Source organism: Papio anubis, chromosome 6 (genome assembly GCF_008728515.1).
Source record: "Papio anubis isolate 15944 chromosome 6, Panubis1.0, whole genome shotgun sequence".
Lineage (NCBI taxonomy): Eukaryota > Metazoa > Chordata > Mammalia > Primates > Cercopithecidae > Papio > Papio anubis.
The window spans coordinates 61684957-61712170 of NC_044981.1; positions in this window are offsets into that span (position 1 = coordinate 61684957).

Sequence of the window (27214 nt, forward strand, 5' to 3'; positions counted from 1 at the left end):
TTCCAGCTTACTGTGATCAGAAGATATTCTTCATAAGAATTATTTACAGTGATAATTTGAGTCTCTCAGTTCAATTTACTCAGGTTCATTTATTTAACAGCCTCAAAATTCTTGAAAAAGAACAAATAAGAAACCCTATAAGTCATTTCTTTTCTCATTCTTCATTCTTGAACTTCGTCCTGGGCCTCATGATTTTAAAAATATTATTTGGGGCTGTGCGCGGTGGCTTACACCTGTAATCCCAGCACTAGGGAGGCCGAGGCGGGTGGTTGGCGTGAGATGAGGAGTTTCAGACAAATCTGGCCAACATGGTGAAACCCCGTCCCTACTAAAAATACAAAAATTAGCCAGGGATAATGTGGGGGCCCTGTAACCCCAGCTACTCAGGAGACTGAGGCATGAGAATTGCTTGAACCTGATAGGTGGAGGTTGCAGTGAGCTGAGATCGTGCCATCGCACTTCAGCCTGGGCAACAAGAGCGAAAGTCCATCTCAAGAAAAAGAAAAAAAAAAGAGGTAAATATATTATTTGGTGTATATAAACTATTTTTTATTGTATTTGGTAGTCTAGGTTATAACTCTGATAATGTATACTTTTATTGTCCAAAATTAGATACCTTAGAGAATGAAATGAAGTACTTAATTAGACAGGGAAATATGCATAAACCAGCAATATTCCAGGCAAAATTATAGTACAAATTATATTAATACATTAATGGAAAATTTGCCATAATCCAGTTTATAACTGTCTCTATCTTCAAGAAATCCCAAATTTAGTGTTGTTGTTGTTTTTTTTATTTTTTCAGCTATGACATAGCACATCCTGTATATCTATTTTACTTCACTGCAACAAACATTTGTCAGTTACATAATACGTGTGAGAATGCACAGTGGGAGAGATGTTACATCTTCGACATTTTTGCATATTGGGAGATACGAAGATAAATGAGACATAGTTCTCTACAAATAGCCATTTAAAATAGACAAGCTTGTATGAAACTACCATCAATATGAGATTGTTGAGTATAAATAGAAGAACAAAGTATTAAAGAGAGTTGACTTTTTTTTTTTTTTATAAAAAACAAGAAAAGCATTTAAGGTGGACATTGAAGAATGGTGAAGATTCTAATAGAATAAAATAGATGCAAGTCACAATCTAATGAGAAAAATAGGACATTTAATTCTTTGAAATTACTATACTTGATAAAAGAACTATTATATTAAACCAAATGGGACTGTGAAGTGATCTTGAGATTAACAAATATGGAGAGATTGGCAGCAAAGGTGTCTACCATTTTAGAATGGAGAAACTAGTAAGTCAGGCAGTGTTACTAGTGCCCAGGTGCCAAGATTATCCAACAGAAGCTAGAAATTTGATAAGCCTTGCTCATGGAAGCCAGAGCCTCAGAGATGATGAAGTGCCTTTAGGAGAGACAAAAACAGAAGGAGAGACATTCGGTCTTCTCCTTTTCCCCGGTTGGCCAATTCCCCCTCAGTGTCTTCCACTGGCCAAATTTATCAGGAATCCAGTGATACGGAGCTCTGAAGAGGAGAGTTTTCTCCAAACCCAAGTAGAATGAAGCTAAAAGGCAAGAGAGGGGCCAGAGTACATAAGAACAAGGATTTTAATAAAAATCAGAGGACACAGAAAAATAGCAGATGCTTCCTCTAGAAAACATCCTTAATAGTGTACATCCATGATTAATCTGCTCATCAATCCTTCTTTTTTGATTCCTATATTTTTGATTCCTTTATCACTCTTCTTTGTGATGCTTTTGCTTTCAGAACTACTCCTTGGGAAAGCTATGTGTGTTCAGCAAGAACATGAATCATAGTAATACCCCCTTGACCTTTGAGAATGGTAGATCATATGACCTAGTAAAGTCATCATTTATTCCTGACATGTTCATATGGGATTTCAAAATTGTTCTTTGTTTCACTTTAGACCAAAAGTTGTAAAGACCACAGCTGCAGGCAGCTGGGTTCCCTGCCAGGAAAACAGGAACCCTGGAGACAAATGCTGCCCTCCTCACAAATCTCCATATTCCACCCTCTTCAACACACACACATACTCATCCTACGCTATGTGTCATAAAATTACACACTGATTTAAGAGAAAATGTTCATAGAGAAACATCAAGTCCTTAGACCCTATCATTGTGACCAAGTGTTCTACACTAAGACAATCAAAAGAAAAATTAATAAACTGTCATTGTCAAAAATGCCTGGAAAGATGACACTGAAATTTTTAAGAAATCACTGAAAATAGATAAATATTATATTATTCATATATTACGTTATTCTATTTAAATCCTTGAGTACTTAACACTAAATAAATTTAGCTTATAACATATGACATTTATTCTGATCAGGTAATAAGGGAAACAGAAATTGATATACTATCACTATCATCAATAAGAGTATAGTTGAGGATGTGAGGGGAAAGAAACAAGCCAAAGAAATATAAACACAAAACATTAGAAGAGGCACTCAATCAGTGAATCTGGTAATCAAAGTTTGCAATTATGGGCCAGGCATGGTTGCTCATGCCTGTAATACCAGCTCTTTGGGAGGCTGAGGCTGGCATATCACAAAGTCAGGAGATCAAGACCATCCTGGCCAACATAGTGAAACCTCGTCTCTACTAAAAATACAAAAATTAGCCAGGGGTGGTGGCGCGAGTCTGTAGTCCCAGCTACTCGGGAGGTTGGGTCAGGAGAATCGCCTGAACCTGGGAGGTGGAGGCTGCAGTGAACTGAGATTGCGCCACTGCACACTGCATTCCAACCTGGTGACAGAGCGAGACTCCGTCTCAAAAAAAAAAAAAAAAAAAAAAAAGAAGAAAAATATGTAATATTTAAATCAGATTTAAGAAACAGTTTAATCCTAATGGCTACAACTAAAAATTGTGCTAATTATACTTTCTGATCCTTCCCCTCCTCCACCAGCCAAGGAATTGTGTAAAGAATTGATTACAGGGAGTTAATTTTGAAAATAAAATTTTAAGCTCAATTTTAAATGTCTTAATGATTTGATCATTCCACAATGCATACATGTATAGAAACATCACATTGTACCCCATAAATATGTATAATTATTATCTGCCAAATAGAAATAAAATAAAACTAGAAAACATAAAATAAATCAGACTTTACAAAGATGGTCTGTTGAAGATAATGATCTGTCATATATATAGAAATACTCTACAAATAAGATTTAAAGATAATAATCTTACTGATGGAGACACATTTCCAAAATTGAAGTACAACAGCAAAACAAAAGGCTAATAAGAGCACAATTATTGTTTTGTTTTTGTTTTTTGCAAATATGTTTTATTTCATTAATGTTTAAAATATTTTAAAATACATAAAATAAAATATGCATATTTCACCTTTTGGTTTGGCAAATTTTAATAGTTGTAAAACCTAATGTAAACACAACTCAAAATAAGAGATAGGGCATTTCCATATTCCCAGAGATATATCTTGTTTCTTTCAGTCTATTTCTTCTGTACTCTACAAGAGGAAAATAATTTCATATTCCTAAAACTATAGATTAATTTTGCCTGTTCTTAGATTTAACGTCCTTGAAATAACAATCTGGCTTTTTGTGTCTGGCTTCTTTTGCTTAACATACTATATTTGAAACTATTCATCTTGTAACATTAATTTATACCTTTTAATATTTGAGTAATATTTCAGTTATGACTAAAACAGGATGTGTTCATCATCCTGATGATGCAAATTAAAGTTGTTTTTAGTCTAGTGCTATTAAAAATAAGTCTGTTGTATCTACTATTTCCCAAGTTGTTTTATTGACTTTTTAAAAATTCCTGGTGTAAATACTGATAAATTATTGGCTATATTCGTGTTTGTTTTTATTAGAAACTGCCAAACAGTTATCCAAATAGCTACATAATGAAATATACCCATCGGCAAATTATGAGTGTTATGGTGGATCCATATTCTAGAAAATATTTCAAAATTCAGACCATTTAAAAATTGTCTATCCTTTTTATGTTTGCCATTCTAGTAGGAGATTAGTGGTATCTCATTGTGATTTTAATTTGTATTTTCTTGATGAACTAAATAACAAAATACCTTTTCATAAATTTTTTGTCATTCATACAAGTTCTTTGGTTAAAGTGCCTGTTTAAATCTACCCAGCTTCACCTGAATTTTTTGTTCTCATTACATTTTAAGAATTTTTAAAATATTTTTTTTAAAAAAACATCAATTTTAGGTTCAGGGATACAGGTGCAGGTTTGTTACATAGGGAAAGTCGTGTCACAGGGGTTTGTTGTACAGATTATTTTGTCACCCAGGTACAAAGCTTAATATCCAATAGTTGTTTCTTCTGATCCTCTCCCTCCTTCTCCAGTAGGCCCCATGTCCATTTTCCTCTCTGTGTCCATGTGTTCTCATCATTTAGTTCCCATTTATAGCTGAGAACATGTGGAATTTGTTTTTCTTGTTGTTGTTCCTGCATTAGTTTGCTAGGGATAATGGCCTCCAGCTCCATTCATGTTCCATCAGAGGACATTATCTCATTTTTCAAGACTGCATAGCATTCCATGGAGTATATATGCCATATTTTCTTTATCCAATCTGTCATTGATGGGCATTTAGTTTGATTCTTCGTATCTTATGGATTAAAGGGTTTTAAAAGTTGCATTTATGAAAACAAATTCAGTGTATAATTTTTCTATTCAATTTCCTTTAGATGTCATCTAATGAACAGAAAAATTTTAACTCTAATAAAATCTGATCAATTTTTAGTGCTTTTTATGTTTTATCTAAGAAATGTTTGCCTAGCCAAAGTCTTCAAATATATTATCTTGCTTATTCTAAAATTATTTTCTAGTATTTACATTTAGCACTATAATCTATCTCAAATTACTTTTTGTGTATAGAGCAGGACAGAGCATTTACTTTATGCTTATTTATTATGTTACTAGAGACAGGCAATTTTTTCAATACTAAATTTAAAAAGTACTTTATCTTCCTCATTAAGTTGACCTGACATTTTAGTCAAAAATTAGCTAACTATAAATCTGCAGATTTATTTTTGGAATCTATTCTGTTCATAGATCTTTGGTCGATTCTTTCATGAATAATAAGTTTCCTTGATTATTATAACTTTATAGTTAATTTTTAACTTAGAATAAGTAAGACTTACATCTTTTTGTTCCTTTTAAGGATTATTTGGGTTCCTTTAAATATTTACATTTTTACATAAATTTTAATACTAGCATATAAATTTCTTCAAAAGTCTGCTAGTATTTTTATTGAGATTGCATTGAAACCATAAATATTCCTGGGAAGAATGGATGACTGAAACTTACTGCATCTTTCAAACCAAGTACATCCCATATGCCATGTGTAAGTCAGCATTATTTAGGTCTTCTTTAACATCTCTAGGCAATATGTTGTATTAGTGCATAGATCTTGAACATATTTTATTATATTTTTCATAGCAATTTGATATGCTTTTAAAATTATTGCAAATGGTATTTGTTTTCACTTTCCATTTTATTTCTAAAATATAGTAATGCCAAAGATTGTGGATTCCGACTTCATTTTCTGCCACCTGGCAATAATAATTACTAATTCTTATAATTATTTGAAGATCTGAAATAATAACATCTGTACTGGCCGGGCGCGGTGGCTCAAGCCTGTAATCCCAGCACTTTGGGAGGCCGAGACGGGCGGATCACGAGGTCAGGAGATCGAGACCATCCTGGCTGACAGTGAAACCCGTCTACTTTAAAAATACAAAAAACTAGCCAGGCCCGAGGTGGCCCGAGGCGCCTATGATCCCAACTTCTTTCGGAGGCTGAGGCAGGAGAATAGGCGTGAACCGGGGCCAGACTTGCAGTGTGAAGCGAGATCATGCACTCCAGCCACCTGAAGCTGACAGAAGGCAGAGACTCCGTCTCAAAAAAAAAAAAACATCTGTACACAGGCATTTCCTCTCTAAATGAAGAATCAAACTCCTTCCTCTCCAATCATTATGCCACAGGTCTGTTCTTTCCTGGGAAAGGGATGTTATTTCCTGGAATTTAGTTCATTTAAGTTTCTGTGTTTTTCTTTAATGGATTTTTTTTTAACTTTGATTTTGTAGTTTATTTGGCTTGCTCTCTGGGTTTGGATCCGAGCCATATTTTATCTGGTGACTTTCTACTTCTTTATCAGAGTAAAATGCTCATGTATACTTTTGCTATAGCTGGGGAATTTTTTTTTTTTTAATGAACAATTATAACATAAGATTAAGTATATCACAAATATCCTCGCATCAGAAATAATGACAAAACATAACCTTCTGACTCTTGATGATATTATCAGTTTAAATGTTTATCAACATTAATTTAAAGATCTAATCATGTTTTAAATGCTGAACTTCTCTTTAGATAAACTTTATTGTCATGTTTTGCATTAAGAAAACAATTAAAAGCAACATTTGAAGAATTCTGGCATGTATCAGAACAGAGAGCTAGAAAAGTATCAGTCTCACACTCACAATAACACTAAACAATATAAATTTTTAGGAAAATAAAAAAATACAAATAACAATAAAATGCTAATACACAATTATAAAATGACTAAAGGCAAAATAAAACTGACTATGCCAAGGACTTGCAAGGATGCAAAATACCTGAAACCCTTCTACTTTGCTGACAGGAGTGCAAAACTATACAGCCACTTTGGAAAGTAGTTTTGTAGTTTGTTGCAAAATTAATACACACTGAACACGTAACTCAAATCTACTCCAGGAAATTTGCTGGAGATAAAATGAAAATGTATATTTACACACACAAATCTGTATTTAAATGTTTACAGAAGCTTTATTTATAATCAATCTGGAAACACAAAAACCATATGTCATTCAACCACTGATTATATAAACTGATACATGCATACACTAGAATGATTTATAGCAATAAAAAGTAGTAGATTATTGATACAAGCACCAGCATGCATTTTGCTAAGTGCAAGGAACAAAACCCAAAAGGCGATATACTATCTGATTATATTTGTCTGGCATTCTAAAAATGGCAAAATTATAGGGACTGAAAGTAGATTGGTGGTTGCCAGCGGTAAAAAGAAGGGGCAGCATTTGACTGCAAATTGAATGCACAGAAAAATGTTTAATGTAATGAAACTCTTTTTTATCATGCCTATATTGATGGGCACATACTGTGCATTTGCAAAGCCCATAGAACTATACACCACAGAGTGAATTTTAATGAATATATTTTAATAATCAATAATAAAAACAATGTAAAAGACAAAAATAAGTAAAGCACTAGTGTAGGAGATTGCAAACTCTCCACTCAGTTCCAGCAGCAAGCAGATGCATAAAGCATTGCTAGGAAGTGCCTCACATGGTTTCTTAACCCAGTGTTTCCTAATTTACTGGTACACTTTCTTATCAAGAATAAAGCAACTTGCAGTCATTTAATATTATGTGGCAAATTTGAAAATGTCAGTGCACTGAAATAAAACACAGCAAAAACCCCTTGCAAAGAAATTAGGTGGTTATGGGAAGAGATTTGAGCGTGGCCACTTCATGGTGGCTACTATCATTCCTTAGCAATATGTAATTCCCTGATACTTTTAGTAATATCCTGTCATGATTCCTTAATGTTCCTGTAGAATTAGTTAATTAAACCAAACTGTAATAAATAAATTAAAAGTCTAAATGAAAAGAGTTATTTATTTCAAAGTTAAGCTGATGTAAAAAAAAACAAAGCCCAGCCACTTTCCTATCTTTTCTTTTCTTAATTACGTTAGGGACAGAGGATATTAGTGTCTTCATTCAAGACAGTGCTTTTCATGAGGTCTTTTTCCAGTATTGTTTTGGTAAAATTCAGTTGTTTTTGAAAACCATTAGAGAGTAGAAAACTAAGTACAAAACTAAGCACTTACAAACTGCAAGTTGTTTAAGCTATTTATGTCCCTCTTATGTATGAAATAAAGTGATTTAAAATTTGAATTTTAAAATTGTATTCAGTAGTACATACTTCCATAAGTCGTTTTCCTCTTTTCTTCTAATTCCTCTTTAAAACATACACAAATACGCATGGACCACACACATCTACCAATACTTGCCCTCAAACCCACTGCCAATTAAACAATATTTAGATAATTTTTTAAAATTTTACTCAGATGTTTTTCTAATGTTTTTGATTTGCCGAAGTAGTTAATAAAGAAAATTTTATTAAGCTTTGCCAGAAAACGGCATTAGTCTAAAAAATAATTATTTTATTTCTTATAATAAAAGATATAGCATGAATATGGCCTCATCAATTGGAGAAAAAAATGTTTTTCTGCCACGATTTAATCAAGTGTGTAATCTGGGGAAGAGGTAGCTTAATTGCCAAAATATCGAAAATTTTTACAAACTTCTTGATCTACCTGGCTCTTGAATTATTCAAGTAAATAATGACAGTGAAGTGTTGAACTAAAGTAAAATGAACACCTCAGAGTAAGAGCAAAACATTGATAATTAGCTTTGGGTGTCTTTGGACCAAAATAAATAAATAAATAAATAAACTAGACTTCTCATATTTGTACGTTACTAGTTACTAGTTAAAACTTGCCTCCAGTTAGAAAGGAGGAACAAACCAATGTAAAAATAAGTTTACATAAATACAATGTTAATAATTTTCTCTCTCTTTATTCCCTTTTTATAATTTAGTTCAAGAGGTCATTTCCCACGTAGCTTGTTCCAACATTGTTTTCAGATTCATCAAGTTTAGAATTTAACTTCAACATGTTCATGAGTATAGAATTTATTTGTTACAATAAACTCCCCACCCCACTACCCTTTTTTCCGTTTGCAGCCTCGCTTACTTTAGGAATGAGCAATTTTTCAACAAGCACAATTTGTTCTAATTCAATTTATTTTGATTCATGGACATAATACTTGTTTCATTTTGATACTATCCAGTCAATACACTTTCATAAGACATGATGCATAAAGGTGAAAAGCTATAATACACATGATTACAACAAATGAAAAATGCTATATAAAAAAACAGACCAAAAGGAATCATATTTTCTTTGGATGGTCACGTGAAGAATAAACCCATTAAATATGGGAGAAACATTATCAATTATTTCAACCCATGCACTTAATTTGTCTCTCCAAATAGAGTATATTTCCAGCCTCCCTAGAGTTGTTTCTCTTAACAGAATACATGATTTATAGCTCCTATACTTATTTGTATCACTTTTCCAACTGGAGATGACTTATTTCTTCTGCAAGAAATAATGCTGACTGCATGGTTGTGCATATTTTAGATTCTTTCAAATCCTGGGCAAAATATCAGAAGTTGTAATCAGGATATAGCATTTTTAGAGCCTCATTTATTATCTTGTGCTTTACCTTCAGATATTTTCCATAAGATTTCCACCATAAGCTGCTCTTTGTCTTTAGAAAAAGTAGGATAATTTAGATGTCGTTATATGTAATTTTTACTCCCAAAGGCAACTTTACCTCTGAAAACAGTTTTATAATAATTAAAACAACATTTCCTTACAGTGTATGAGGCTTTAAATTTTAGGTACACTTTAGCAAACATCTGTTTTGTTTCAGAGGTAAAACTAAACATCAAATGTTAACCTACTAATATTGAAGAAATAAATGGAAATAGCCCCTTGTGTCATTTATAAGAAATATTTCAGTAACACAAATTAAATTATAATTTAAAGGCATTAAAACTTGACCGAAGGTGTTACTATGTGGTTTGCACTTTGAGAGAAGAGCAAAAACATTGACAATTCAAATATATTCTTATTCTAATACTTTTCTGCAGAACATTCAAGAACTTAATACATGTTAATCTGTTATCAGAGTATAAACGAATTTTCAGTTTGTTTTCTGGTTTGATGTTAAAGATACAGCATCATTGCGCCATGATTTTCTGCAGTTCCTTTCTAATTGAAAGTGTGTCTCTCCTAATGTCCAGTGAGATACTTTTTCTCCCCGTTCCATTCAGGTAATAATTTTTTCTTACAGCGTCTGGAGTAGTTTTGTCTATGGGTGTTATCTAGTTTTGGTTTAATGATTTTATCTTAAAGAGCATATGGCACAGTTGAAATAGGGGCTCATCCTGGAATGTCCTGAGTTGCATATACCTATATTACTATTTCTAGGTTGTCATAACAAGCTTTCACTGACTGGATAGTTTATACCACAGAAATTTATTTTCTCACAGTTCTGGAGGCTGGAAGTCCGGGGTCAAGGTGCCAGCATTGTCATATTTTTATGAAGTCCCTATTCCTGGTTTGCAGACCCTCTTCTTGCTGTGTCCTCACATGGCAGAGAGAGAGAAAAATATATAGGGAGAAATAGAGAGGTAGAGAAGGACAGGAAGAGAGAGTGAAAGCTGGAATTCATGTTCTCTGCCGTTTCTTCTCAAAAAGACACTGATTCCATCACGAGGATCCCACCCTCATGACCAGGTCTAATTCCAAGTATCTCATAACAGCTTTTCCCCAAATAAAATCACATTGGGGGTTAGGGCTCCGAAGTAGGAATTCGGGAGGACACAGTTAAATCCATAGCAGCACCCTTAGGCATTTCACTATTTTTGCTCTTCCAGATTACTTGAAATTTTGTCTCATTATCCTCAAATGGAGTGCTTCCTTTAACTTTTCTCCTGCTTTGTGTTTAATACATTTCTGTTTATGTTAGAAGGTTCTATTTGAATTTAATGTTATACTATCTTGTTTTGCTGTGTGCAAAGCAACTGGCTCTAGGAATCTAGGGCCAATTAAGAATGTAGATTACCATTTAATATTCATTATCAAGCATAATAACTTTACTTGTTGTAGAACCAAGTGATTGCTATTCAGTCCTATCATTCCCGTCTATATAAGACATTCAGCATCATCTTTCACCTTTATCTTTCGCTGCAATTTACACACTGATTTTTAAAACCATTTACCAATACAGACATTGGATTTTTTTTATTAATATAGACAACATATTGTCATGCTTCATTGTATATAAAAGTCTAAAATGTGCAAAGGTCTAGTTTAACCTTAATTATGTAAGGAAAATTATGATGAACAGATTTTACCTGAGCTAGTTTTTGAAGACTAGGTAATAATATTTAAAAGGAAAGGTTGGGGTCTGTGATGGTTGGATTGAATGAAGTGTGCATACAAGTATTTCACCCCTTGATAGTGATTTGAAGAGATGAGTTAAAAAAGCACTATAAGTGAATTATATATATTAATTTAGATGAAACAGTAAATGAAGTAGAACCAATAGGCATTTTTCTTCAACACGCTTTTAGGAAGATACTCAATGAACTTGTTAAAAATACACATTTCCAGGGTATTCTGATTTAGTATGGAATACATTTTGGAAAATATTGCACTAGGCAAAAAAAAAAAAAAAAAAAAAAAAAAAGCCATTTTGGTTTTTTGCTTAGGACAATTGGCATAGTTCAAATTGCACAACAAATGGTCCACAAGGGTCATGATTCTCCCAGTACTTAACAAAGAAGCTGCCACACAGTAGGTGATTAATAATTAGGTTTTCTATAAATATAATCTGCATAAATTATTTTCAAAATAATTAATCAGGAAGTTGCATAAAATATGTATTAGAATGGAGAAATACTGGAGTCAAATAGTAAAGCTATAATATACTAGAATTATATAAGTAGATGCCAACAAAAAAGAAAAAAAAATATTTAAACTAAATAAAAAAGAATCTATGTCACTGTTCCCAAGGAGTTTTGACAATCATTAGGTTTTGTATTATACATTGTACTGGACTTCAAAATGTGAACTGTGTATTTTTCATATTTTCCCAAAACACAGTGTAAATAAAGAAGAGAAACCTTTATAACAATCAGTATTTTATTTGTAGACTGTCAAAATTTTATTGTTTGAATGGCATGTTAAGATGTTGGCCTGAACACGTGGTTCACTATCACTAATGTAAACTGATCACCCATGTTCTTGCTATTTTCTCTGCGTGGAGCAACCTTCATTTACTCCTATTTCTAAGTAATCTTACGTATTCTTCAAGAATGAATTGAACTTTTGCACCATCAGTTTAATTGTGTATTTCTCTACAGAACTAAAACTGATCTTTACTATAATGATAATAGTGCTTAGCAGTGCTGAAGAAAAAATAATCATGATACTTGTTAATGCCTGCGAAGGTAAACTTAATTTAATGAGGACTATTGTGATAGGTACACAGGGAGACAACTACTGTGAAGTTTTGTATTAGGAAAGAAAAATCTGGCCCAACTTTGAACAGCAAGGAAAATGGCAAATTATAGCCAAGGAACTGGGTGAGGGACCGTGGATGGAAAATTCACAAGATAAAACATGAGAGGTAAGTGGGGATTCTGGCTAAACAGACAACAGAATTCTTACTAAAATCATGTCAGCATGGTCGGATATCACCTGGGGAACGGTGGCGGGTGAGAAACCTGATTAGATACGGAGGGTGATTGGATATGGGAGATGAGAAATTCCTGTTAAACTGATTTAAATTGGACAATGCAGAGGTGAACATGAAAGCGCAAAAGTCATAGCTGACTTGAGAAGATAGTTCAGATGAACCTAAGAAGAGTTTAGTCAAGGAGAGAATCTTTGTCACTAATTCTTTCAGTTATTACATTATAGTTTGTAATTTAATTGTGTACATTGGAGTCATCTATATTATAGACAAAATTGTCTTTTATCTTTTCTAACTATGATCTTTAAATTCAGTATTTTGTATAAAATTGTTCTCAATTTTCATTCAATAAATGAATGATTAAAAAATAAAAACGTGATATTCTAGTAACTCCTTAATTTTCTTTTATAGTTAAAAGCAGTGAAACCTTTGTGTTATAGATTGTTAACATGACATTGAGATTGATTTAAAGTTTATTTTTATATGTGTTTTTCTTTACCACTTTTATTTTCAATTTTTGTTTTCAATACTTTTATGTGAACTAAATATTAGGTTAACTTTTTTATTATTACTTACCCTAGGGTATATATACATAGCAATTGAGGATGTGTTTTTCAAGTAAACACTGCAACATTCTGAAATTCAGTGACAGTTTTGAATGAAGGGTTTAAAGCACTGCTAGTTTTTTTATGTAATTGGTAGCATATGTGGTAGCAATTACTAATTAGATAATTGAATGCAGATGGCAACAATTACAGTCAATCAAATTATGCAATATCTCCATAGGTAAAGTAATACCTTCCGTGCAGAAATGCCTGATATATATATATATGTTCTCAATTTGATCAAGGGATTAATGAGGACATTTTATGCTATTGTTTGAGTCACTACCAATGAGCAATGCTTAGAAGCAATCTATAACTTTAATTGAGGTCATGGGTACAGTAAGTGAAAACAACTACGAATTGGCTCATCCAATTTGCTGTGGCTCATTAAGACATCCATTGCTAGAGACTCATGTAGACAGGTCACAACAAATCATACCAAGTGAATTGTTCAGCCAGGTAGAATTCTACTGTTCAGTTTATGTATCGACATGAAAAATGCTCATGATATAGTATATACAATGTAACCTAGTCATAGGTGGATTGTCAGAGGCTGCGTGTTCTCTCCAGCAATAGTTCATTAAGATCGACATGCAGAAAATAATGGAGTCCATACTTACAATATGTCATGGTTTCTATGGAAGCCCATAGATACATCATTGTTTTCTGCTATGTGAAGAAAGCCTAGTTTTAGATCAGAAGCTGAAACAATCTGCTTGCCCCTCAGAAAATTACCTTTACAGACCATGTGGATATAAAAGCTTTATTACTGACCCCGCAAGATAAAATTCTATCTTCAGCAATGCATGCTCAGTATTCTCAGAAATATTTCAAGTTTGGCTGTAGAGATGATTCATACATGTATTATGAGGCCATCTGACCTCAAAGAGTACCTAGTGGCTCCTCTATTTTAATTAGCTGTATGCAGCCCTATTATTTCAATCTTTATTATGGCCAAAATTAGAAGGCTAAAGACATTGTGAAGGCAATTTTCCCCAGGGCCTTGAAAGTCATTTTTAGAACTTTGGATTTTACTCTGAGTGACATGGGAAGTGACCAGAACCTTCTGAGGAGAGTGAGATAACTATAAAGTAATCACTGTGGTCACCATGTCTCCAACACACTGAAGGAGAAGGGTGGAGTAAAAGATCAGTTAGTATGATATTGTAAGCATCCAGGCAAAACAGACATTATGAAACGTGATTGAATTCTGGATTTGTTTTGAAGATAAAGCTAATAGAATATGTTTCCCCACTGAATATGAGTTATGAGAAAAACAGAAAACCAAAGAGGTTTTGAGTTTTTAAGTTTTTAAGTTACAAAGCTGAAAGCATGGGCTTTCCGTGAACGCAGTATGCAAGACTGTAGAAGCAGCAGTCTTTAGGTTGCTATGTCTTTTGTTTGGCTTAGCTGTTTGTTAGTTTGTTTACTTTCTGGTGGGGGAAAAATGTTAACTTTGGAAATGTTAAGTTTAAGCTAACTTTGTGATCTACCTCCGGAGAGAAATGTAAAGCAGGCAGTCTGATATTGTAGAAACGGGTTAGCTAATGTTTTCCTGTTTGGAAAAAGAATTTGACTTTTGTTTTGCTCTCTACTTCTGTTTCCCTGAGAAACTGGTGAGAATAATATGCTGATGGTGTTACAAATGGCTGAGGCAGGTGGATCACCAGGTTCGGAGATCGAGACCATCCTGGCTAACACGGTGAAACCCCGTCTCTGCTAAAAATACAGAAACAAAATTAGCTGGGTATGGTGGCAGGCACCTGTAGTCCCAGCTGCTCGGGAGGCTGAAGTAGCAGAATGGCGTGAACCCGGGAGGCGGAGCTTGCAGTGAGCCAAGATCGGGCCACTGCACTCCAGTCTGGGTGACAGAGCAAGACTCTGTCTCAAAAAAAAAAAAAAAAAAAAAATGCTACTAGGACATCTGCAGATAAGGAAGAAGTAAGGCTCCTGATAGCAAGCTATGGTAACTGTGTTACATTGTTTTGTGTAGGCTGATGTCAACTGAAGGCTAAGACGGTCTTATGAGTTCAAAAGTTTAGCTGAACTTAGGCAGGCTCTTGGTGGGCATTCCAGCTAGGCAGCGTGGAATTCATAAGGAAGCTCTTTGTTGTTTATAAAAATGTAGACAATATCAGTGGTATTCAAAGCCAGGAAAATAGATGAGATTTAAGGGTGAAAGCAAATAAATAAATAAAGAAATCCATGAACTGAGACTTAGGGCATTCCAAATCTAACAGTTTAAATAGATGAGAAGAACCAAGAAAAGAAGATTGAGAAGAAATCACCAAAGGTAAGGAACAGTAATTCTGCATATGAGAAGTCAAATAAATAATGTTTTTAGATAAACAGTAATCAATTTTGTCAAATGCTTCTGATGAATCAAGTCAGGTGAGAATTGAGAACTGCATATTCAGTTAAAGTCCTTAACTTAATTGACCTTAACATGACCTTATTGACCTAAACATGAGCACTTTCAGTGAACTCATAGGGCAAATATTTTTTTGGAAAAGGTTCAAGAGGAAATAGGCAGGGAGGAATTAAAATTTAAAATGCAGACACTGCTTTTTGTAAAGAGAAAGAGAAAATGAAGTTTATTGGAGAATGAAGCAAGAATGAAAGAGAGTTTTTATAATAAGCAGTTTTCTTTTTCAAGTAGGACATAAAAAAGCTTATATGTGTGCCAGCTTGATGTTCTACTACAGAGGAAAAACAATGCTGAAGCATGAGGGAGAGGGGAAATTAAATGTTTTGGGTAGATGAGAAGGAGATGGGCACAAATTCAAGGATTGGCCTTAGGAAAAAACAAGATGTATTTATCTATAGTTATATCTATTCAGAAATGCTTGAGGAAAAGTTTGAATTATTGACTAATCTTAATTTCAACACACTGAGTTTCTGTTTATTTGTGCATTTAATAAATATTTATTCACCATGTTTCAGGCATTAGGAACTGTTTTATTTGCTGGGGCATAGCAGTAAACAAAACAGATCAAAAGCAGCCCTGCCTTCATGGGGTTTGCCTTTTAACAAAACTATTAAATTTGAAATAACACATTGCAGAATGAAAACACTTCCTACAATTTTCATCCAATATCTTACAAAAAATCCACTTCAGTGTTGCCTTGGTTATCTTTGTTGAAATTTCAGTCTAAGTATTTGCTTGAAAAAGAAGCATGAAAGGAACAATTCGGGTAATGTTTCTTTCAAAAGAACTCCTTATTCAGCTGACAGAAATGATTGTGTCTGGCAATCACTGTTTGCAAAGAGCTGATGAGATTGTGTCAGCAGAGGTTTGAAAAGCAACAGTGAACACTTCCTGATGTAGTGTTAAGTTTTCCTGAAAATGGCAAGGCAAAATCAATATAAAGCCTCTATAGGTTTCATGTCCTATGGAAAAAAATAACTTGGCCAATGCTATACTCAGTTACACATTTTTAACATCAAAATCCATTGCAATGACTAGATATAGCTTCTAACTAATCTTTTGTATCAAAGCCAATTCAGCGTCTGTTATTTTCAATGTGGTCAAGAGAACCTTATTTAAAACTACCACTTGAGGTAACAGCCACAATTTTCCACACAAAGATTTTGTTCATTGTTTGTGCATGGCTTGTACTTCTAAATTACCTCAGGGATGTAAGTAAGCATTTAATTCCACAGAAATACAGGCTAAAGCTATTTGTTGAGACATTTTTGTGTATAGAAAAAAAAAAAAAAAAAGACCTTCTTTCTTCCCACAAAAGTAGAGCATTTTTTTTTTTTTCTGAACCTTCCATTCTATCTTGGATCGTCTTCATTATTCTTTATTTTGAGTCTTTCTAACCCTTATCTAATTTCTTAATGTGTCTATGCATTAACTCATTTTGCCTGTGATTCTGTAGTTCCCATGGTTGGGTAACAAATAACTTATTAGACAGGCTCCACTAAAAAACTATTTAGTCAGAGTTTCTTAGAAGTGGGGTTTAAAGAATTTTGATAATGAGAATGCTCATTAAAGTTTAAAAACCAGGACCCTTGTTTCTGTAGTTTGTTCCGTCGCTTGAGGAATGCTGTTAGCTAAGACATAGCAATGGCACTTCTTTTAAGCGATTTTTGTCCTTATTTGGGGGGATCTAGTTATTATCAAATGTTTTTGTCATGATGGTTATTGTTGAATGTTTTGTTTTAATCCCGAAAACTGCCATTCTCAACTGGAGGGGAATGGATTTTGCCGTTCATGGAACATTTGGCAATCAGTGTCTAGAGTCATTTCTGGTTGTTATAAGAGGGTGAGTGCTAGTGCTTTTAATCTGTAGAGGTCAGAGATGCTTCTAAACATCCTGCAATGCATAGGACAAGATGTCACAAAAAAGAATCACCTGGACAAAAAAGCCACTATGACTAAGGGTGAGAAACCCTCCCAAGGCAACTGACTAGAATTGACAAAAACTTCACTATGTTTCATTGTCTTCACAACTCAGAGCTCATAAAACGATGGAAATTCTGGAGGGAATGAGGCAGATCACTTTCAGTATGTTGATATTTTCCCCACTTCATGCAGCTTAACATACAGGACAATTACGGTTCCTATAGAAGTTAGGGGAGAGTGAAACACAGTTCTAAAGGGGGTAACAGATCAAAACTTGAATGCTGAAATGGCAGATGGCCATATAAACTTGAGACATTCTTTTCTTTGCTCTGGATATCGAAGACACACTTAAGGGTAGAATTTTGTGTTCATGATAACTAAAAAATAATCTTGTGATCTTCTTAAAAAGAAATGATTATAGCAAAGTAGCAAACGAATCTGAACATCTTCCCGCTTGACCAGACAGCTAAAACAAGAATTCTTGTCAATTTGTGTGAAATTTCATCCTTTATGTGACAGTGTTTTTGATAATTAACAATGGGCCTCAGTGCCATCTGGGATTTTTTTTCAGTAAAACTACCATAGGGTAAAGCACAGTAAAAAAGAACAGTGCTTTAGGTCGTAAAAATGCTCTAGCACAGTTTTATCAATCAATAATAAATTCACATTCTAGAAAGCTTACTGAGAAGGTCAATTCTAGAGCTACAGAGAATCTTGTCTTCATGCCACAGGGATTGTCTGCTATAAAAAAATAAACAAAAACAATAATGAAAACAGTAGAAATTGAGTAAACACCAAAATACTTTAATTGCCTATTTTGAATATGGAATCACTGTATTATCAAATAGCCCTTACATTAAGTGCTAGAATAATTTTTAATTTGACAGTAAGTAAAAAAGTAAAACAGAAGAAAATAAAACCTTAGCTACTGAATGTCTTTTCCAGATTATTCTTCCTCAAACATGTAATTTTGTGATTACAATAGGAAACATTGGAAGAATAATTTGCCAAAAAAACCCTCAGAAAATGATAGCATGAGAAAAGTTTATCCCTCCCTTATATCCTGTTAATTTTCAGTTATTCATAAATATGACAATTACCTGTTGAATGACCCCAATATGCCAGGTTCTGAATGTCTGCTTAGTAATCAGGGTGAAAAATACATAACATATTTTTTCATGGAAACTAAATTTAATTGAGTGAGGAAAATGTTTTGATATTTCACCTCATTTTCATTGGGTGAGAAACACATTTTGACTAGAAGAAACATAAAATAGGTGACAAGGCTGGTTATGGATGACTGTTATGTATATCAGAGGATTTCTCTGAGGAGGTGATATTTGATAAGGTGCTTTATTTTCCACACATACGTGCAAATACAATGAACAATTTCCCTACTGAAAAAGTAATGTTTCCAAAGACTGTATAATATTCTCTCATGTTAATATTGAACAAATATAACAGTGTCAAATTTTTAATATATTGACTTATTCAAATAATCAATGGATCAAATTGAATAAAGAGTTTGACACAAATTTTGAACTTGCTTTGGAACAATTTTTTTTTTTTTAATTCCTCCAAAAGTCTCAAATTTTCTCAAAATTCACACCAGTATGTGAATCTTCCATATTCATGTTGTGTATGTGTGTGTGTGTAGATGGACATTTACATGTATTGTTTAGTTATTTGTGAATTCAACTACATTACGTGTTTATTCAGAATTTGTATGTTATAGATCTAAATGTATTTATATCAACTGCTTATATTTCTTGATTTTTAAAAATATATTATGCAATAAGAGTATTAAAATATAGTTGCCTATATTACAACTCTTTCTTATAACTTGTTTAACTATGTACACAATATTATAATTACTTTGCAGTCATTTGAACTAATATTATCATATGACATTTTTCAGACCTGAAAAAATAATTAGCATTTCTTATTAACAATCATAACAATTGACAGTTCAAACAAAAATTAAGAGTTTTGTGAAATTTGTATCTCAAACTATGAACTTGATAGCTTCCTAATAGTCCAAAAAAATTTCCAATGAGATCAATCATGATATGAATTAATGAGAGTTTTTATATTGTATAATGGAATATCTCAACAGTTGAAATATCTCATTAAATAACTCATTGTATTATTATTTTTCTAAGTGCTCATTTCATAACATTATAGAACCATGTATGGAATGTCATTAACATTGTGCCATGCTCCATGTTGCAACTTAGCTTTGAAAAACTGCAACTTGAATTTTGGTATAGGATCAAAGCAGAATACCCAAAATTATATGAAAAGACCACTAAAATATTCTTCCTTTTTGAACTAAATATTGTGAGACTAGATATTCCTCATATACTTTAATGAAGACATTATATAACAGCAGAGTCATGTAGTAGCTGATACGAGAATCCAACTACCATCTAATAAACCAGATAAAAAATGTTCACAAAAATGTGAAACAAGGCCCCTCATATCATTAAATTTTTTTGGAAAGTATAGTAACTTTTCATGAACCCATTATTTGTGGTAACATGTAATAAGTTTGCTATCATTATTTTAAATTAATTATCAAATAGATGTGTTTTAATTTCTTAATTTTAATTTCTAATGAAAAGAACATACCTACATCTACATCTATATGTATATGCCTATAACTACGTCATCCACATAAACACAAACTGTTTAGTGTTCTTGAGGATTTTTAAGATGGTGAAGAGTTTCTAGGTTAAAAAGTTTGAAAATTACTGTATTAAAAGTATCTGTGGGGAGCTATATAATATTCATAAAAGAGTTCCTGGATAGCTACTGGATCCTGGTAAGATGAAGCATCTCACCACAGGATATATTATAACCACATAGGCAAAACTGCCTAATATTCATGAATTTAGGAAGTTGAGTAGGCTCACATAAATCTATTGGAAGATGCATATATGTATGAGATCAAGCATAATTAAGGCCAGATGACACATATAAGCTGTGTAGGTTAAAACCTTAACCACCTGACTGCGCCCGGTGGCTCACGCCTGCAATCCCAGAACTTTGAGAGGCCAAGGTGGGCAGATCATGAGGTCAGGAGATCAAGACCATCCTGGCTAACACAGTGAAACCCCGTCTCTATTAAAAATACAAAAAATTAGCTGGAAGTGGTTGCACACACCGGTAGTTCCAGCTACTCGGGAGGCTGAGGCAGGAGAATCACTTGAACCCTGGAGGTGAAGGTTGCAGTGAGCCGTGATCGTGCCACTGCATTCCAGTGTGGGCAACAGAGCGAGACTCCAGCTAAAAATAAATAAATAACAAAAGAAAAAACCCTAACCACCACATCACTACTTGATGCCTCTCTTTCAGTTCATACCTATGTTCAGATGGATGGGTCTCTTACGTCCAGTTGACAGAAGAAGTAGGCTAGATTCTCAAATGAGTCAGATAGGTACGTGTATAACAGCTAAAAACTGATGTCGATTAAACTGTAGCCCTACTGTAGGGTTGCTCTGCAGTTAAAGAAAACCCTCTTCTTGGGCCAGGCTTCAACAGTTGCACATGATCATCTACTGTGTGTGGAAAGAGAAGTGGCCTAGTTAAAAATATAGATAGATTCATGAGGGATGGCAAACAATTTGGTTAGTTGGTTAGAGGCCATAAAAAAGAAAGATCTGAGGTCTGGGGAAGAAGCTTGTAAATGTGTCTGTGGGAGTGAGCATAAGGTGTGAAGATCCTATACTGCATGTTAATATTTATTAAAGATCAGCCATCCTGCACAAGGTGTCAGACAATCAAGTAGTAATACTTATTTTATATTATTTTATTTTATTTTTGAGATGAAGTCTCATTGCGTTGCCCAGGCCAGAGTGCAGTGACGCGATCTCAGCTCACTGAAACCTCCGCCTCTCAAGTTCAAGTGATTCTCCTGCCTCAGCATCCATACCCAGCTAATTTTTGTATTCTTAATAGAGATGAGGTTTCACCAAGTTTGTCACACTGGTCTTGAACCCTTGACCTCAGGTGATCTGCCTGACTCAGCCTCCCAAATTGCTGAGATTACAGGCACAAGCCACCATATGTACTTGTTTTTTAAATTTTTATTTTTTAGTTTTTGACATTAGTCTTTTTCATCAGACATATCCATTCTGGTATGGTGAGCATGAACAGAGGAGTCATGTAGGCAGGGATGAAGGCTGGGCAGGAGCAGGCCATTAAGTAGTCTATTCACCATGGTCTAAATACCATAGCTGCTGAATGTACCAGTGTCAATAATAGAGACCAGCTCTGCGTCCTTGATCAGGTATCATTTTTCTGGAAGACATCCAAAAGTTGGTGGAAAGTTTATTATATTAAAGCACTTCTACCTAGGGAGATGTGGATATTTGTCTTGACTGGAATTTGCATACATTGTGGTTATGGGTGTGTCTTCTCAGGCAGCACTGCTAATCCAAGGAATATCGTATTTGATCTCCTGACAAATATACTAAATCACAGTATTTCAGGATAAGGGATTATATCTATCAAAGAAGATGGAGCAATGGGCTCATAACCATTACATTCAGAACCCGGAAGTTGCCAGCCTAATATAGCAATTGAATAGCCTTTGAAGGCATAGCTAAGGTGGCAGCTTGAAAAGATTCCATGCCAAGATGGACTACTGTATTAGTTTGTTCTCCTGATGCTATGAAAACATACCCAAGGCTGGGTAATTTATCAAGAAAAAAGGTTTAATTGACTCAATTCCACATGGCTGGTAAGGCCTCAGGGAACTTACAATCATGGCGGAAGGCAAAGGGAAATAAAGGCACCTTCTTCACAGGGCAGCAGGCAGGGTAAGTGCCAACCAAAGGGGGAAAAGCCCCTTATAAAACCATCAGATCTCATGAGAACAATATTAAATAAACCTATGACACTCAGAGAACACTAATATACAAATTATTTGACAAGTAAACCTTTCTTTAGATGCCAATATATGACCGCTTCCACTGGTGGAGTTTTAACCTGAAAATAAATTTACTTTCCAAACCTTGTGATTCTTATAGTAATTATATATTTTCGATAATGATAGGGTTGAATGTCATGGAAAAATGAAAGTAGGAAATAATGCTCAGTGGACATATAATCAAAGGAATGGCCTTGACCATATGCCAAAAAATGAAAGAATGTACACATATGTTTCAAATTTAAGTAAAGTTTCCAGTATCTATTAATCACTTATTATTTTCTTCTTTAAAAAAATTATATTTAACTAACTAAATTTTTAGATTAGCTAAAGACATAATGAGGGTAGAGATAAGAAGGCTTTTTAAAGGTGTTTTAATTTTATACTAATGTAATAGGACAGTGAATGTGATCTTATTTTTGTGACTTTTGTAGAAGCTCCAAATTGGAGAAAATTGATAAGAAACATCACTTTATTAAAAGCTGCTGGAACAATGCATGCTAAATTTTTTAAATGATAGTTGTACTACCCCGCATCACCCACTTCCAACTCACAAAAGACCGGGACTTCAAAAAGAGAATTAGAGTCATCAAAATACAGAGGTTTCCACTAAGTGGGATATGCTTTCATGAAGTAGGGACTGGGGATGAGAAGCACCCATAGAGAATGAGGACAAAAAAAGGGTCATTGTCATCTCACCTCTAGGTTTGATGCTTTCTACTCTGCAGAGTTCTATCAGCCCACTGTAGTATATTCAAAGGGTTCACAGGAGGACCTGACATTTGCCTTTTAGAGCAGTGCTACCCAAAGGGTGGTCCCTGAACTGCTTAAATAGTAGAGACATTGAATGTAAACATTGGCAATTTAAGAATGTCTGTTGTGTCTAATTGTAATAAAGAATAAGGATTATATTGATACCTTTTTAAATGTTTCCTTTCATTTTTCTGGTAATTTATTTTCATTGCATTTTACATAAATATGGCTTGTGATCCTTGAAATTTAATAAAAGACAAAAAATTTAGTTATTTCCTCCATGTAGAATTTGAGAAACACTGACCTAGTGTGTGGGGGGCAGCTGATGCCTGCCTTTCCTCTGTAATGCAGGAGACTGGCTGGAGACAGAAGCAAAGGAAAGAAATAAGGCAGCAGATCAATAGATAGGCTTTGGGTTTTTCCTGGGACAAGAAGAAGTGGTAGGGGTTAAGCCATAAAGGTGTCCTGACAAACAGGATGATGGCCTGTCAGGTGAGAGGACCCCAGTACCAAACCCTGTGGAGGCCACTGCAACAAAAGCTTTGGAGGGGGTTTGTCACAAAGGGATATCTGCAGAGGATATCACTGTTTTCAGAGGACTGTGCAGTGCACAGATAATGATTTCAAACAAAAGGTGCTTAAATTTGAATCTCTTCATAAACAGTGTTTGCTTGGTTGACCACATTTTCCAGATGATTGTTTCTTTGATTTCCATGCCCCACCCCCCAAAAAATTGTTGAGAGAGAAAAATGTTAAAAAAAAAAGCACTGGGTACTTAAAGTATTTGTAGCATATTTCCTAGTAAATGTTTAATTATTATCCAAATATGTGTAGAATTCACTTGTGCAAGGCAAAATATTAGGGAAATTCACAGACAAAGTATTTCCTATGTAGTTGATATACGAGAGGGATAAATAGATGTCATATACTAAATTACAAGACAAAACATTTATTATCTTTGGAATTCTGTATTGTATTCTCTCTTCACTCATATTCTCTCTTATAACTTTATAGGTATTTAAAGTCAGCATAGAACTAATATAGGAATCAGATTTATTGCAGTAAACATAAGTTTGAGAATGTGGCTTGGACATGTATTCCACTACTTTACACAAAGTCTAGATCACAAAAACTATCTGAAAAGAGAGAAGGTTTGAAATGAAGGAGAGAAGATAATGTGACTGACTCCCAGGTTTTTGGCTTGTTAGCTCTCCAGAGACCCAGCAAAATGTTGTGATTTTGTTTTAATACAAGCAGAATACTAATATAGTAAACTATCTATATTTAAGAGTTTAGAGGGTAGCCTCTTTGATTAGAAGCCAAGTCAATATCTTTTTCTTTTAACTTCTTTAGAGTTATATTACATTTCTGTCTTCCAAGTTAATTTATACAATGCCCAGATTGAGTTTAAATGATACCCATGTTCTCTTTTAAACTGCTCATGTCTGAGGGAATTAATTGGAAAATATATTGATACCTTTTTCTAATCTAATTGATCTCAAGATTCCAAGGCTTGGACAATATTTTCTAGTGCTGTAAACCAATTATTTCTCAAAAAGCTTTGGTGACACACTTCTGCAATGATTAACTATACTTTACTATGAAATAACATTCATAACACATATTTCCAAACCATCAACTCATCACTGCCAAGTTAAAAAAAATAATAAAAATAAGCAGGCAGTGTACTCAAACACTGTGAAAAATAGCAACGTGAGAATAAAGTATGCAAATCGTAACTGGTTGCATAGTCTTTCAAGGGTATTTTTATATCTTGGCATTCTGATATGTAAATTTACAGATAACAGAAAAAACCTGAATGGCTGTGAGATACATACTTTTGAGACATTTAGTGAATAAATTATGAGGGTTATGTGCGTGCATGCACATACACACACACACACAGACACACATATATATATATATATTTTTTTTCTTCTGAGGTGGAGTCTCGCTCTGTGGCCCAGGCTGGAGTGCAGTGGCACCATCTCAGCTCAGTGAAACCTCCGCCTCCCGGGTTCAAGAGATTCTCCTGTCTCAGCCTCCCAAGTAGCTGGGATTATAGGCGCCCACCACCACGCCCGGCTAATTTTTCCTATTTTTAGTAGAGACAAGGTTTTACCATGTGGGCCAGGCTAGTCCGGAACTCCTGACCACAGTTGATCCACCCACCTTGGCCTCCCAAAGGGCTGGGATTACAGGTGTGAGCCATCACGCCCAGCCAGCTTATATTTTATTTATTAGTCAGCCATTGATATGTTTTATAAATCTGGTCTAGTCAGTTTTAGACCAGATTTAGACCAGACCAGATTCCAAGTGAGTCCTTTGGAATCTCACTTATAATTTGTAAAATGAGTTTAAAGTACTAGAGAAATTATTTCAAGTTACCTTCCCCCAATCTTTTCTGTGATTACTAAGTAGAGAGAGAGAAGGAAATTCCGGCAATTAGGATTCTAGGGTTTCTCTTTGTGAGAACTGCAGCACCCCTGTTGCATATATTTATTGGTCTTGGAAGTAAGATTCCTTTGAAAGATAGTTCTTACTATAAAACATGCATAAAAATTCCTGGATTAGTACTTAATGAAAGCATCTTACTATGCTAAATAGGATTCTAGACTGAAAAGCATAAGACTGATATTATCACATCATTTTATTCTATGTTGGTTTAATTGTATGAAATTACAGTTTATATAGGCCAAAGGTGGTAGACTCACATGACTCTAGTGTACCATAGCAATACTTTTACAATAGTTAAGTTTTACCCTCCCAACTTCAAAAGATGTCAGTCCTTATTCTGCTTAAATATACATAAATTGATAAAAATAAATATTTGAAATTTTTTATCACGCATGTGTTTGCCTTAGTAAACGATAAGAAATAAATGTGAAGGGGAGGAATGTAAATATTTTCTAGAATATTTTATTGAAGTCAGATATGGTATGTAATATTGTTTTGTAAAAAATAATATCATGATAATTTTGAACTTTATTTATCCACAGAGGTAGTTGATAGGCCTTGATAACATTAGAAAATGTTATAGCAGAAAATGCGCAGGATTTTGAATGAACCATTTATAGAAGACATTTGTCATGATATTAGCCACAAAATTCTCTTCCATGCTTCTTTCTTAAATTCAACTTACTGAATTGGACCTAGATGTAGAAGAGAAAATTAATCTATAAATATTCTTAATTCAGTTTTGAAAACTACCAAATTGCCATTATTGAAATCTTTAATGAGATCTCCTGGATAAAATCCGGCACATTCTTGGAAGGAATAGGCAGCCTATGCCAAAACATCTAGCAGCAGGAATCACACTAAAATAAAATTACAACAAAATCATAAATAGAAACTAAATAGGTGGACACCAAAATGGTAATGTAAAAAGGGATATGGGAAAGGCCAGTATCACAGAAACTGAGAAGCTATTTCTCAGTGAATAGACCAGGTAGGAAGGAGCCTGTTAACAAAGAACATTGTGCCTTCTGACATTGCTGCTGTCTATATTAGTAGATTTTTCCTGTGTGATGGGGCATTATTTCTAACAAAAACATTTTTGCCTTCCTCTCAAGCCATAGCGATAATTCATTTTCATATTAAGGTGAGCTATTCATGAAAAATTACCACTTGGAGTTAAATATTCTTCAGTCCAGGACAAAGCTAATAGAAAAGTAAAATTGAATGATATTTGCAATAGTGATGAAATAAATGAGATTCTGTTGTCCTTTATCATGCTACTTGTGAAGGTACAGCCCAAGCCTTAAGAACACGGTCTTTGTCTCTAGATCCCAGTTCAATAAGTCTCTGAGATTCTTTATTCTTCCTTACTCTGGCAGAGACACCTATCTTTTACCTGCTGCCCCCCACCAGGTCCTCTGTAATGCTTGCTGCTAAGTACTCACACTGCTACTGCTGTAGCACACAGCAGGCCTGTGTTAATACTGGCCATTCCACATCCACCAAAATAAGAAGGCTGTTCTCACATCAAGGATTATAAGAATTCAATAATATTCCCCTAAAGCGAGCCTGAATCTTTGCTTATGATGACTGTTTTTGTTGTTGTCATTTTGGACTTGGAGTAAATTCCACTCTAGGATGTCTAATGGCATACAGTATCATTTCTGTCACCATAGACCTATGG